The sequence below is a fragment of the Sebastes umbrosus genome, chromosome 1, assembly GCF_015220745.1.
Source record: "Sebastes umbrosus isolate fSebUmb1 chromosome 1, fSebUmb1.pri, whole genome shotgun sequence".
In the NCBI taxonomy this organism is placed as follows: domain Eukaryota; kingdom Metazoa; phylum Chordata; class Actinopteri; order Perciformes; family Sebastidae; genus Sebastes; species Sebastes umbrosus.
This window is the reverse complement of record NC_051269.1, coordinates 6,908,702-6,922,955: the sequence shown is the minus strand read 5'-3', so window position 1 is coordinate 6,922,955 and position 14,254 is coordinate 6,908,702.

The following is a 14,254-nucleotide window of genomic DNA, read 5'->3' as shown; positions in this document are numbered from 1 at the left end:
AGCACTCTTGAAAATGCACAAAGACTGATGTGAAACTGATAAATGTATCGTATTCTATAGAAGTGAGCGGATCGATGTGAAAATATCGATACTACCGATACCTATGTCTCGTTTTGAAGATCGATTCTGGTGTCAATAGGATCGATACTCTTCTACACCCGTCTGTATTTTATCAAAGAGTAGAACTGTCTGTCTGTGCAAACAATGATCTGTTGTATCGTTTGCTTCTCACTGCTGTTGTGATGTTGTGTACATTGTGCCTCCCTGCCTCCCTGCTCGTACTCTACCCTTGGCGTGCTCCATTCTGAACTCAAAGCGCGTCGCCGTCGCACAACTCCTGGAGAATGGAAGAGAAAACTCAGCTCTGCAGTAGCACTGCCGTGGTTACTTGTCATGAGGTAGCGTTGTTGAGTTGAGGTCTTCTCTCCGCTCTGTGTCTGTGAAGTAGTTATGATGCGGCGGTGCTCGTGCATTAGTGTGTGTGTGTGTGGGGGGGGGCGTTGCCTTGGAAGGAGACCCGTGGGGAGGGGGGGGGGAGTTTAGACAGAGCTCCTGAGGCGATGCTACTCTCTAATTATGCTAGCTTTCCAACATCGTCGACCCTACCTTTAAGTATTCTCAAAAATAACGTTTCCACATTCAATTTACAATAATAAAAAAACATATTTTTGTTATTAACCTTTAAAAAGTGTCCTGTTTTTCTAACATGCATGTGATAAATAATTAACAGTGGAAGCAACATGAAAGCATAAACAGCTTTTAATTATAGAAAGTATCATATTGGTATCTATATTGTTGATGTTTGGCCCCGTATTACTTGGTATCGTATCAAAAACAAATTTTGCGGTATCGTCCACCCGTAGCAGTCTATCGTACTGTAGATCTACAACACACACATTGCACGAGCCGTCCCTAATTAACTGGTCTTTAGTCTGAAATGTGTGCCCGAAGGTGCACACACACACACACACACACACACACACAGTTCAGATCAGGTCTGGCTGACCAACAAATGAAAGGTTCAAAGGTCAATTACAGCACGACAGGATCACTAATTGGAGTCAGCCTCAGAGAACCTGATTGCTGGTTCCTGTTAGTGTTCCAGGTCCCCCGGGGGGACAGAAAGCCTTATTAGTGCACCGACTGACCAAATTATTTACTCAGAGCTCAGATGATTAGACGAACGGAGTGTTTCCGAAAATCAAGATGTTTGTAATGATTTGGGAGAGAGGGGATGGGGGGGGGGGGAATACTGTAAAAAGTACCATCAACACCAATCACACATATAGAGCATATGAAAAATAGCAAATCCCACTCAACTCGACTGATGTCTGCTGGTGTCGGTGCGCCGTCTGTGACATCGTCGGGGCGGCTGCAGCTCAGTGGGTAGAGTGGTTGTCCTTTAGCCGCAAGGTTGGCGGTTCGATCCCCAGGTCCTACATGTCGAAGTCTCCTTGAGCGAGACAAGTTGATCCACAGCAGCCTGCAGCTCCTAAGGATGGGTTCAATGCAGAGGTCAAATTTCATGTATGTACCTGTATGGATACGACAAATACAGTTTACGTTAAGCTCTCGATTTACCGGTTTACATTCCAACTCTCACCTGTGGTCACGAGCTTTGCGTAGTGAACGAAAGAATGAGATCGCAGATACAAGCGGATGAAAAGAGTTTCCTCCGTAGGGTGGCTCAGCCTTAGAGATAGAGCTCGGAGTAGAGACGCTGCTCCTTCGCGTCGAAAGTTCGGGGCATCTGATCATGATGCCTCCTGGACGCCTCCCTTAGGAGGTTTTACCGGGCACTACCAATTGGTAAGAGGCCGCGGGGCAGACCCAGAACACACTGGAGAGATTATATATCTCATCTGGCCTGGGAACGCCTCGGGGTCCCCCAAGGAAGAGCTGGAAAACGTTGCTGGGGAGAGGGACGTCTGGAATACTCCGCTAAGCCTGCTGCCCCCCTCGACCCGGCCCCGGATAAACAGTAGATAATGGATAGATGGCTGAATGGATGGATGAGTCTCATGATCTTTTTTTTTTTTTGGGTCATGGATCAATGGTGAATAATCCCACCGTGTTCGTTCATACATGCTTTGTTTATTTAACCCTGTGACTACAAGCTTTTTAATTTTTTTTGCACTATAATGAAGCTTTGAGGCTTCATTTCCTCTGTGAAACTCCTCATGTGGCCTTCAGTTGTTCCCCCCCACCACCACCCCCTTCCCGACTCCAAAACCATCCTGTGGGGTTTGATTTAAATCTTGATATGAAATGCAAACAATTTGGAAAGTGGGATGTCTGCTTCTCCTTGCATGAAAGCAAAACTCACTTTGTTATTATTTGCAGGAGATAATCCCAGCGGGGTTCCTTTATGAAACAGCAATATTTTAGAGGATATAAGAGGTTTCTACTTTTCCCCCCCCCCCCCAATATATCTATTTTTTCAGAGTAATTATGGAATAAAAGTCCAAATACATTGCTGATTAGAATAATATACGTCCATTTTTGCAACCATATGTGGACCCATAAACAGATAAAAGGCGTGCAGTGTGGAGCGGCCCCAGATGTCCGATGATAGACGTGACGCAGACGTAAAAACTACTGTCAGGCTGATTTATCCTGCTGAAGCTGTCCCCCCCAAATCAAAGTTACCTCATTGACTGAGAGAGATAACTCAGATAACTCAGATTCCTCAGTCGGATGTTCTCAGAACTGTCAACAGTGTTCCAGGTTTGACCTCTGACCTCTCTTTCAGTGTTTTCTTGGATCGTAAAATAGGAGATCTGGAAGGTGACCTTTTGCTCTGTAGTTGGGGAGTCCACTGAGTGCGAAGACCAGTATGCCAGTATACCAGTGTAGCTGACTTCTGACCGTCACACGGGACGCTAGAGAACACTGCCCATAACGTTTTTACAATTACAATTCCATTATATAATAACTACGTTGGTGCTGGCACAGTGGGCAATATATTTTTTAAAGCTGCACTAATCGATCATTTATGGATCAAATGACTTGGTGTGATGTTTGTTGCTCGTAGTCCACAAAGAATTATTACCCAATTTCACAGTTTCCCCCTCAGCTTTATGGAGTGTTTTAACTCATTGTTTTGGTTTTACAGTCCGCAAACTCCACGCTTATCAATCCCGTCTCCTTGGAGCAGCAGGGGGCTGTTTCCAGCAACAAAGCTGTGATGAATCCAGTGTCTGCGTCAAACGGCAGACAAAGTTAGCGACTAGTGAAGACCCAAGTGACATTCATCAGGTGACGCTAAAACATGAATCCAAATGACTTCTGATGTCTGCTGGATGTGTGAAAAGGCATCTGTTTGCTCGTTTGTCAGAGCAGCTTTATGAGGTGATGTTTTCAGTAGAGAGGCCAAAATTCATACTGAGGGTGAGAGAAAATCACCTCCAAACTGTTAGATACATTATTTTTTGCAAAAGTAGGCAACTCTTAAAATAACTTTACTTGTTAAATAATTAAGTAACATTACAGGCACCAACGTGAACTAAATTTATAAATCATTCCACGTCATCGACGGCATTAGCAGCTTTGCATGGCACTCCTCGATAACTGACTCAGACAGCTGGCAGTACAACTGCAGCGTTATTAATGTTGAACCATTCGTACAGATACATAAGTAATAAAACAGAAGCCGTAAAAAAATAAATAATAATTAACGAGCCCATTGCACACAGCAGTATAATATTCTGGCCCAGCGGCCAAAAGACCACATAAGGTCACACACATGCAGAAGCAGCAACATCCACTCATACAGGGAGAAACAGCAGCATATGATTTGTTCCCATGTGCCACATGAACTGATGTATGCAACGCCGCCGGGACAATGTAAATATCGGAGCGCCTTCGTAGCCGAGTGGTCACAGCGCATGCCACCGTACTTGCCAACGTTGAGACCTCAAAAATAGGGAGGACTTCAGAACCAAAGTGTCTGGGGCTCCTTCCCCAGGTAAATTAGAGTTTCAGAGACTTTGTTTTCCTGTATTCTGGTGACTTTTAACTGCCTGACTTGAACGCGCGCTCACTCCACACTGCAGAAGAGTTAGTTTAGCTCTGAGAATATCTAGTGAATGTACAGTGGACGTTTATGCAGAAATAAATGCTGCAGCTCCTCCAGACCAACAGAGGTTTCCCGTGTCTTGTGAAGTGACGGGGCTCCGCAATGAGAAACATTATCGTCTCCGACCGGGTGCCGGTGTCTCCCTGTGGGAGACGATAACGTTTCTCTTCCTGCTTAAGCCCCGGCACCGACCCGCTAGCCAACACTAGGATCAGATCTAAATCATGTTCATGGACAGACCTTCGTCTGGTCAGCTAACATTACTGCCAAACAGCTGAAATATAGAGTGATATTGTGGTTTTAGCTGACGTGTGTCGCCTCACTGTTTTGAGCGATGCTCGTTCATGTCTATTGAGAGCGAGCAAGCGTGAGCCCGAAGCTGACTTTCGTTGACTTAACGGCCACAGGTGTCGCTGTTAACAAGACATTCTGAAAGTTACAATAGTCCCTTTAAAAAAAATGGTTTCAATACATTGAAATGTATGGGGACTAACATCGTCACACATGAATACAGTTGGGCTCATTGGATCCACAAGAGCCTCAGCTTTACAGTGATACCCAATTTATGTAATTCAGGACTGTTTAGGGACCCCAGTATGCAGAAATATTCAAACAAACCATTTTAGAATAGGAGACAATAACACATTTATACTGCATGAAAAAACTGCATGTGATTATCATAAAGTGGGCATGTCTGTAAAGGGGAGACTCGTTGGTACCCATAGAACCCATTTACATTCACGTATCTGGAGGTCAGAGGTCAAGGGACCCCTTTGAAAATGGCCATGCCAGTTTTTCCTCGCTAAAATTTAGCCCAAACGTGGAGTGTTATTTAGCCTCCATCCCGACATGGTAACATGACATGGTTGGCAACATGGTAAGCAATCGATTCTTTAGGTTTTCTAGTTTCATATGATATCTGTAGCTTCACTCTAGCTCTAAAACTGAACCTACTAGATCGTCTGAAAGACAGTAAAGTCTGTCACGGGTCTCAGAGGGTTACAGAATAAAAATAACAAAATAATAAGTGCACTGCAACAGCGCTTTTCTGTTAAATAGGCCTACTTTTAATTTTAGTTTAAATTCTCAGGAAAGAAAACTGAATAATTCGCCCCTCTAACATGAACTTGTGTGAATCTCTGGTATAAACTCATAATTTTTTATTCATTTTTTGCTCCTGCTTGAGTTTTTCTTTCTCTTAGTTCTCTCTATTTCTCTCTTCTTCTCTCACTCACTGAAGGTCCATTAAGACACAACGCTAAAACGCCACAAATGCACTCTGAAACCCGTTATTTCTAACAGCTTGCGCAGCGCCACGACGGCTTTGCTGTGATGCTGTGATGTGTGGCGAGTGCAGCCCAAACCGCGCCGCGGGGTCAGTGTAGCTCCATTGCCATCCGGGTGGAAAAGAGTAGAGTTTATACACGCTGTACAGCCTGTGCCAGAAACATGTTGAGATAACGAAAAGGAAAGAAGGTGTGAAAAATTGCCATAAATCTGGGGAAAAGTGGGAGAATTGTGACCCCGGGAAGAAACCAGGAGAGGGCGATGAAAATCGGGAGGGGTGGCAAGTGTACATTACTGTTATGTCCCGGGTTTGATTTCAGCTTGTTTCATGGCGTACAAATGACACGCGAAAAGCCCAAAATGCGTCTCATGACATTCAAAATGTCCTTGTAATGTTGTGCTATTGACACACTTTCCCATGTTATTGGGTTGTCTTCACAGTCTCGACAGCAAAGACACCTGTCCTACCCAGAATTCATCAGTTCTAATTGTGTTTTCTCGGCTGAAATGCCAACTGATATTATTCTGACCGCTGCTGCAAGTGTTGTGTTTGTAACGGTTTATTTGGGAAAACGGTCATTAATTAATAATTAATAATGTTGGCGATGTGCACGCTGTGATATGTGTGTGTGTGTGTGTGATTTGTAGGCTTATTAAATTGTAAATTGGAGGAGTGGCTGTCATGTACCCATATTCTGCTGAAGTGCACACACAGTTTGTGGGATGATGTGATTTTCTGTAAAGAGGATTTGCATTTTGCTAAGAAATTAGCTGTTTATTTTGGTGATAACTCTCACTCCCTCCATGCTCTTTGCATGCAAGTTGATTTGTCATAGGTAACTTTTGCAGTACTGTAGGAGAGGACACAATGAGTTGGGCTGGTATTTAATTTTTTTTACCCGATGAGGGAACGGGGGTGAGAGGGCCAAGATTTACGAGACACCGTTCGCTATTAAACGTTGGAAAAGGTCAGCCTCCAATACTGCCTACCTTTGGTTTGAATATAATACAATATAGTTATCTATGGTGGAGGGAGGGTTATGCAATTTCCCCCAGTCACGCAGCGAGGCTCAAGGAGAAATACTTGTAGCTCTGGCGAGGGTCAGGATTAAAATAAAACGCTCCAATGACGTCATTCTGCTTAATAATTAGCCATGTGCTTCTGTTCATTGAAGGGAGCGTGTGTATTTTCGGAGCAATGGGTCTCCGGAACAATGGGCGTTAGTTTTCGGAAATAGTTTTCAGAATTATCAAGCGGTAAAAAAGACCCATTAAATCTAGAGAACAAAAAAAGTTATATTATATATATTTAAGAAATATGCATACACATGTTTTTTTCTCAGATTTAGAAAGCTGAATGTACGTCTGGTTCTGCTTTATAAATCTCACTCGTTGTGAAGCTGGGCGCACATGCATTAGGCGATTTGTTAATTTTCTATCGGGGACGAACCGGGTTTGTTTCGTTCACCCCAATTAGAGAACCGTCCCGTGAACAACTAGTTAGGTCAGAAAAAAATTACAAATCCATCTGCTCCTTCAGCACCACGGACAGCTTCATGGATTTATCAATACACAGCACAGTTATGCTGCTGGTATTTCAGAGCCATGGTCGGGGCCATAGATTCTAACTAACTGATATTTCAGAGCCATGGTCGGGGCCAGAGATTCTAACTAACTGATATTTCAGAGCCATGGTCGGGGCCAGAGATTCTAACTAACTGATATTTCAGAGCCATCGTCGGGGCCAGAGATTTTAACCTACTGATGTCTCAGAGCCGTGGTTGACGTCTGTAGCATTCACACCACTAATTCATTCATTCGCTGTAAAATCTCGATCATCATTGTTGTTACATCAGAAGGAGGATCAAAGATTAATTCATAGCGCTCATGTTCACAAAGTACTTCACAAGTCAGGGTAAAATTAAACAGTCATTAACAGGGAGATGACGGCTCAACTGTAAATAAAAAGAACGACGAAATAAATTTTATAAATGTGTCTTTGATTGATATTTTACAGAATGTTGTGCTGACTGCAAAAATTATAACACAATCGGTGAAATTGGAAAACAACCTTAAAACAATGTTACCCATCTCTCAACTCATATTCCTCCTCATCATATCACCCTCGGCTATCTCAGCTAAAACCGTGTACCATTCTTCCTTTATAAATACCAGTTTATGTGTGGGGGGAAAAGGCGAACGCGTGGCTTTTGTGTGTACACATTGTTTATACTGTACATCTGGTATCTGGTGTTTCTACACTCCGTTAGTCAGTGTGGGGATTGCTCTGACTTTTTATTATTGTTGTTTTTAGTGAGTTCAATGAGATGTTCAAAATCCGTTTATCTAAAAAATACACAAATTATTATCTCAACTTGAATGTATTGGGTGTGAGCCAAAGGAAATCTTGCTTTCCCTCAGCTGCTTCTGCGGAATGCTTATTATCATTCAGTAGCCGGCCAGAACTTCCTGCAATTGGTCCAAAAGTCCGAACCATCCAAAAAAAATGTTTTCACACTAGAAAGAACGCAAACCATGGTTCAGTCTGATCCGGACCGAGACCACCTCTTTTTGTCAGACCAACGTTCAGATGTTTTGTCGACTGTAATTTTGTTTAGGATCAAACTGAAAAGTCCAAAAGTCCGGACCAAAACTAGGGAGGTGTGAAGAGGCCTTTAATCTGAGTGTCTTACTAACAGAAGCAATGTCTTCTCTCATATTTGGCGAACATGCTGACAGTATAGAGAACTAGGTTGTGCTTCACCATTGGAGTATATTGTAATTAACACATTGTTCGGTTCAAAGGAAGAAACTATAAACCTTTACAGTGGTTGATACTAATCTCTGACTTTCATTGATATATTGAGATTATCATGTGATTTATTTCCTTTTATACTGTACTTTAAATCAGCATGTACAGTACATGTCGGATCGGCCCACATTACAAATCTGCTGCAAAACTCCTGATTCTTCTATCGCTTTTCTCTGCATGGGTCGAGTTTTTCAGCAGCAAAGCACATGTGGATCAGTTATGCCACTGAGCCAGTTTTTTTTTTGTTCTTTTTTAATACAGTGTGTGTCGAATTACCTACACAACGTGCGTGCTAGTTCCTCATTCAGACATGTTACAACTATCAGCATCACTTGTGGACAGAGACATTCTCCAAAAGAGAAGTGGTTTATGCTTGCTTGGAGCTGCAAACAGGATAGATATTTCATTTTAAACTTATTTACAACCATCACAGATGCTTGGCGTGATGTAAGTGCACTTATTTCCATAAACTGAAACCAGCATCTCCTCAGCCACTTCAAACGCTGATGGACGAACTGGCAGCAGTCGATGCTGCCCAGCAAGCAGCAGCAGCAGCCAAACACTCTTTTCCAAGAGCTTTGCAGCAGAGTTGACATTTTAATTGCTGTTTATGACTTAATTTTGAAGCGTTGCAGCCCATACAAACTACATGGATGGATAGCATTACAAACATCATCACAGTAAATATAATTGTGCTAGTTTTACAGACTTATATCAGAACAAAGCCATAAAAGCTGAAGTGATCATGGTCAATTTTACCAAAATATGTCGGAAAATAAGAGTCATGCTGACAGCTCTGTGAGGCTGTATTAAGGCACAAGCTGCGGTTTGAGCTTATACTACCTCAGCACGCTCACAATGAAACAGCTAAAATGCTGAGGTTTAGTGAGGTAGATAGATTTAGGTCTCTAAATCTATATAACGAACAAAACAGTTTAGCAGGAATAATGTTTACCATTTTATTTTAACATGTAATCACATTTGTTTATTAGCACAGCCAAGGATAAATCAAAGTAGGGCTGTCACAATATCAGATTTTCACTACACGATTATCGTGGCCATGAAGATTCACGATAATGATTCTATAGCAATATCTATGGAAAATTTGAAAAAATAATAATAATAACAATGCAGTCAAATTAATATTAAACCTTGTTTATTATGCATTTTGTCTCTTTTTAGGCAAATTAATTACACTCAAAATACGAGTGTAGGGAGAGAGAGAGTCTGTAACCATAACTGTACATAAAAAATGATTTAAGAGGCGCTGGATTATTTACACAACATTATCATATGTGCTTTATTGACATGATATGAAAATGTTATTATTAATTAATATCATGGTTATCCAGAGGTGAAAGTAGACTGAATTTCTTGCTGCCGGTACTTCTACCACAAACTTCATCACTTCATATTGTTCTCCTCCCACTGCCGGATCGTGCATCCCTGAACATGCACATTAATTTTTTTTTAATGCCTGTATGGTGTAGAAAGAAATTAGAAACATTTGACATCATGTAAAGCAATTATTTATTTAAATGTGTGTGATAAGTGCCACAGAATAATTTGTGAATGTTGACTAATCTTTCAAATTCACAACAATTTATTTTGTTTAAAATTAGAAGAAAAATTACAACTAAATACATCAACGACAGTTGAACAGATTACAAGCACTGTGTGTGTTTAGGACGTAAAGATGTGCACTCACACTGATCTTGAATTGGTATGTTTCAATTTCCGCCCCAGTCTTTTCAAAATAAAACAACTTATTAGGTTTAGGAATAGATCAACTTGGTTAGGCTTGGACACCTAACTACCTGGTTAGGTTTAGGAAAAGATCGCAGTTTGGATTAAAATAACACCAGAATTTAAGTACGGAAGTTAGGTGATAAATAAATTAACTTTGACTTCTGGTTTCACATGGGACTCGAACAGCGGTCTCCTGGGCTCCTAGGAGCTCTGGGAGACGGACCTTCATTGATTATATTCAGTTATCATATCACCAACAGCTATCTCCAGAACATTGTATGTACGCCTGGTTTGAAGTATGAGGTGCGCATATTCTCACAGCTCATTCTTCCTTTATAAATACTTGTTTATGTGTGGGTAAAGGTGTAGGCATGGTTTTTGTACGTACACATTGTTTATACATCTGGCCCCACCTGTTTCATGAGGCCGTGTAGATGATGGGTTGGCTAATCCAACTGCACTCATGATGATCCTTCAGAGACTCTCAGTACTAATATAGCACCTGTATCCTTCCATGTTGAGGTACATTGAAAATATTAAAAGAAAACTTTGAAATGTGAATTTAGAGTGGAAAAAACTCACTTTAATGTCAAAACAGGCTGTTATTGGTTGTTAATTTGCATGTCATGTTCACTAAAATTGAAGTTGATGCAGAGCTGTGAATCACACTGTAAAATTTTATCGTCAGTGTGTTCTCTCTCAGAAATATCCTTTTCTATTTTCATACTTTCCTTGCAAAATGGCTTGTTTTAACATCAACCTTTCATGGTATTTGGCCATGATTTCCACTTCTCCCTGCAGAACGCTGCAGATGCAAGTTATTAGCCGATCTCTTTTATTGCAGCCCAATGATCCTTATGTTGAGTCATTAGGTATTCACCACCTTTATATTGTTGGCAGCCAAGTCTGACTCTGCCTTTGAAGATTTCACAAGCTACAAATGTGTTGACAACCACAGCATATCTCAATGAACTGTGAATAATGTTGCTTGACTCACATTGTTTCAATTATCCATTCATCTCGAGATGAGAGGCTGCAGCCAGGTTGAAAAAGGTAAAGGTTATTTACATTCTTAAAGGTTTTTCATTTGCTACCTCATCCTCTACAAATTATGTTCATATTCCAGTTATTTTCACTCCTAATAGAAGATGTTGTTCTCTTGGGCCCTTACCAAAAAGAAGTTTATTTGAGGGTGCTGTTCATATACTTCTTTTAAACTGCAAATACCAGAGTATGCTTTCAGTTTACTTTTTATGTACCTATGAGAGATATATTTAACAAAATTATACTTAAGTATACTTGGCTTACACATAGAGAAAAGTCTAAGTATACTTGGCTTGTGTTTACTTTTTGATGGAGCAGCCTATTAGAGGATGTGAGACTTTGAAAATGTATGTTTTGATATTAATTTACTTTAAATCTTCAAACTTAATTCTTTTAATCTCATCACAAAATAGCAATTAAAATAGCAAAAGTCTCTTCATGTAATGAATAAATCATTGGCTAAGTACTATAACTTACAAGTATACTTGCAGTAAAAAATAATAAATAAAATAATAGTTTACTGAGAATATACTTCATAAACTTAAAAATGGGCTACATGTGGACTAATGTGTTGTCAAATGCAATGATTTTTTATTTTTTTGCAGAGAATTCATTGGTTCTTTTCAATGTTTATTTAGGACACACAAATGCACTTGCATTTCTTTTCTTCCTCTTTAGTTTCTCATTCCTTTGAAATCTAGGGCAGATGCAAGGATGAGGTGTGAGGACAGGAAATAATACGTTTACATCTCCCCAATGCAACTCCTAATAAATATTGTTTATCGTGGCAATATACAGAAGTCAAAGCTGCTTCTTTTACGCACACGCACGCACGCACACACGCACACACACACGCACACACACACACACACACACACACACACACACACACACACACACACACACACACATACACACACACACACCTAAAGTTCTTGTGTTAGAGGTGTTGCATCCTAGAGATCCTCAAACATGCACATGAAACACTTTGATTACACTTGCTATTTGATTGTGTAAATTATTGTTACGGTAAAATGTTTTTCTCTGTGAAATCGCTGCTAGGTCAATTTTGAAAAGTTGAAATCTAAAATAACTTGTCCATTGATTTGGACAAAAGACAGTTTTAAAGTGACAAGAAACTAGAAAAAGTATGTCATAACGATTGTATAAAAAATTACATACTGTAACATGTCATAAAAATGCAGAAAAACATCATAGTATAGTATGTCATGAAAAAGCCATAGTGTAGTATACATAAAAACTTCATGAAAAATTCATAGTATATTATGTCATAGACTATTACGTTGTGAAAATATCATAAAAATGTTATAGTATAGTATGTCATAAAAAATGTCTTAAAACTGTCATAGTATATTAAGTCATTAAAAAAGTCATAATATTGTAAAAACTATGTCATAAAAAAGTCAAGTATGTTGTTAAAGTATATTAAACAGTCCCAGTACAGTATGTCGAAAAAGTCAAAGTATAGTCTGTTGAAAAAAGTCACAAAAAAGCCACAAGATAGTATGTGAAAAACAATCATGAAAATTAGTCATAATATCATAATATCATCATAATGTCATAGTATAGCATGGCGAAAAAGTTTTGTGGAACGGAAAGTCGTAGAATAGTTTGACGAAAAATGTCGTGGAAAAAAAAAGTCATAGTATAGTATGTCGAAAAATTCCGTGACATTTCTCAACATACTACACTATGACTTTTTGTTCCACAAAATTTTTCGACGTACTATAGTATGACTTTTTTCATGACATTTTTAGACATACTATACTATAACTTTTTTCATGATATTTTTTGACATACTATACTATGACTTTTTTCATGATATTTTTCGACGTACGTAGTATGACTTTTTTCTATAAAAATTTTCGAAGTACTATATTATGACTTTTTTTCCTAACATTTTTCGACATACTATACTTTTTTTCATAAAAAAAGTTTATTTATAGATTAGGAACTCTTGATAAAAAAAACTGACACATTAAAGCATGATTTTACAGTATCATGCAATAATTGATTCAGTCAGGAAACTTATTGTGTTCTAAAATCCAAACTGAACATTTTGGAATGGTAACGTATGCATTCCAAAATCTGAACTGAACGTTCCGGAATTGTAACATAACACATTCTAAAATCCAAACTGAACATTCCGGAATTGTGACGTAACACTTTGTAAAATCCAAACTGAACATTCCGGAATTGTAACATAACACGTTCTAAAATCCAAACTGAACCTTTTGGAATGGTAACGTAACGCGTTCCAAAATCTAAACTAATCATTTAAGAATTGTAACAGAACACATTCTAAAATCCAAACTAAACATTACAGAACTGTAACATAACACATATTTTCTTATATCTCAGCTGCCCCTAAAGCCTTGGCCAATGGACAATGGTGACCGCTGGTCACGACCAGGTGCTCAAGGCAGTTGCGGAAACCACAGCCATTCAGTCCAGCAAACATCACCCCAGGAAGAAAACCATCCCGTTCCTCAAGGCTGGAGAGAAGCCCCATTCCCCATATAGCCCCTTATAACACATTCAGTCAAGCAAATAATAACAATATATAACCCTAACCCTGACGTATGTAGTGTATAACCCTAACCCTAACCTATATAATATATAACCCCTAACCCTAATCACAGTATAGTATGTCGAAAAAAAGTCATAGTATAGCATGTCGAAAGATTTTATGAAAAAAAGTCATAGAATAGTATGTCAAAAAATTTTGTGGAAATAAAAGTCATAGTATAGTATGTTAAAAAACGTCAACACAAAAGGCACTGATTTCACAGAATGACCCATTAGGTCTAATAGCTGACACATTTTCACCACCTGACACTCCAGCTGATGGCAAAATAGTGTAATGAAAACCACATTGGTGCGTGGAAGAAAGCCTTGTGTTGGTCAATCAAAACTACAACCACATGGAAATTTAGTGAAACTTGTAATGGCAATTTTCATATCTGCAGTTTAACACTGTACCTTTAGATAATCTCAGGGCCTCACATGTTCAATTTCGTCACCATAGGACAGTGACCTGACATTTTAGTTCTCTGTAACTGCAAACAACAGATTGCTGAAATACTTGTTATGTCTTGTGATGCTCTGTTGTCTGCTGTGTGCTGACGCATTGATACACTTTCTATCCTTCTCTTCTTTTCTTCTTTGCACTTATCTTCATGTTATGCTTTAAATGTATAAATACTGACTACTCTTTGTATTCGGGGCTCACTTGCCACAGTCCACAACAGGTGGCTGTGCTC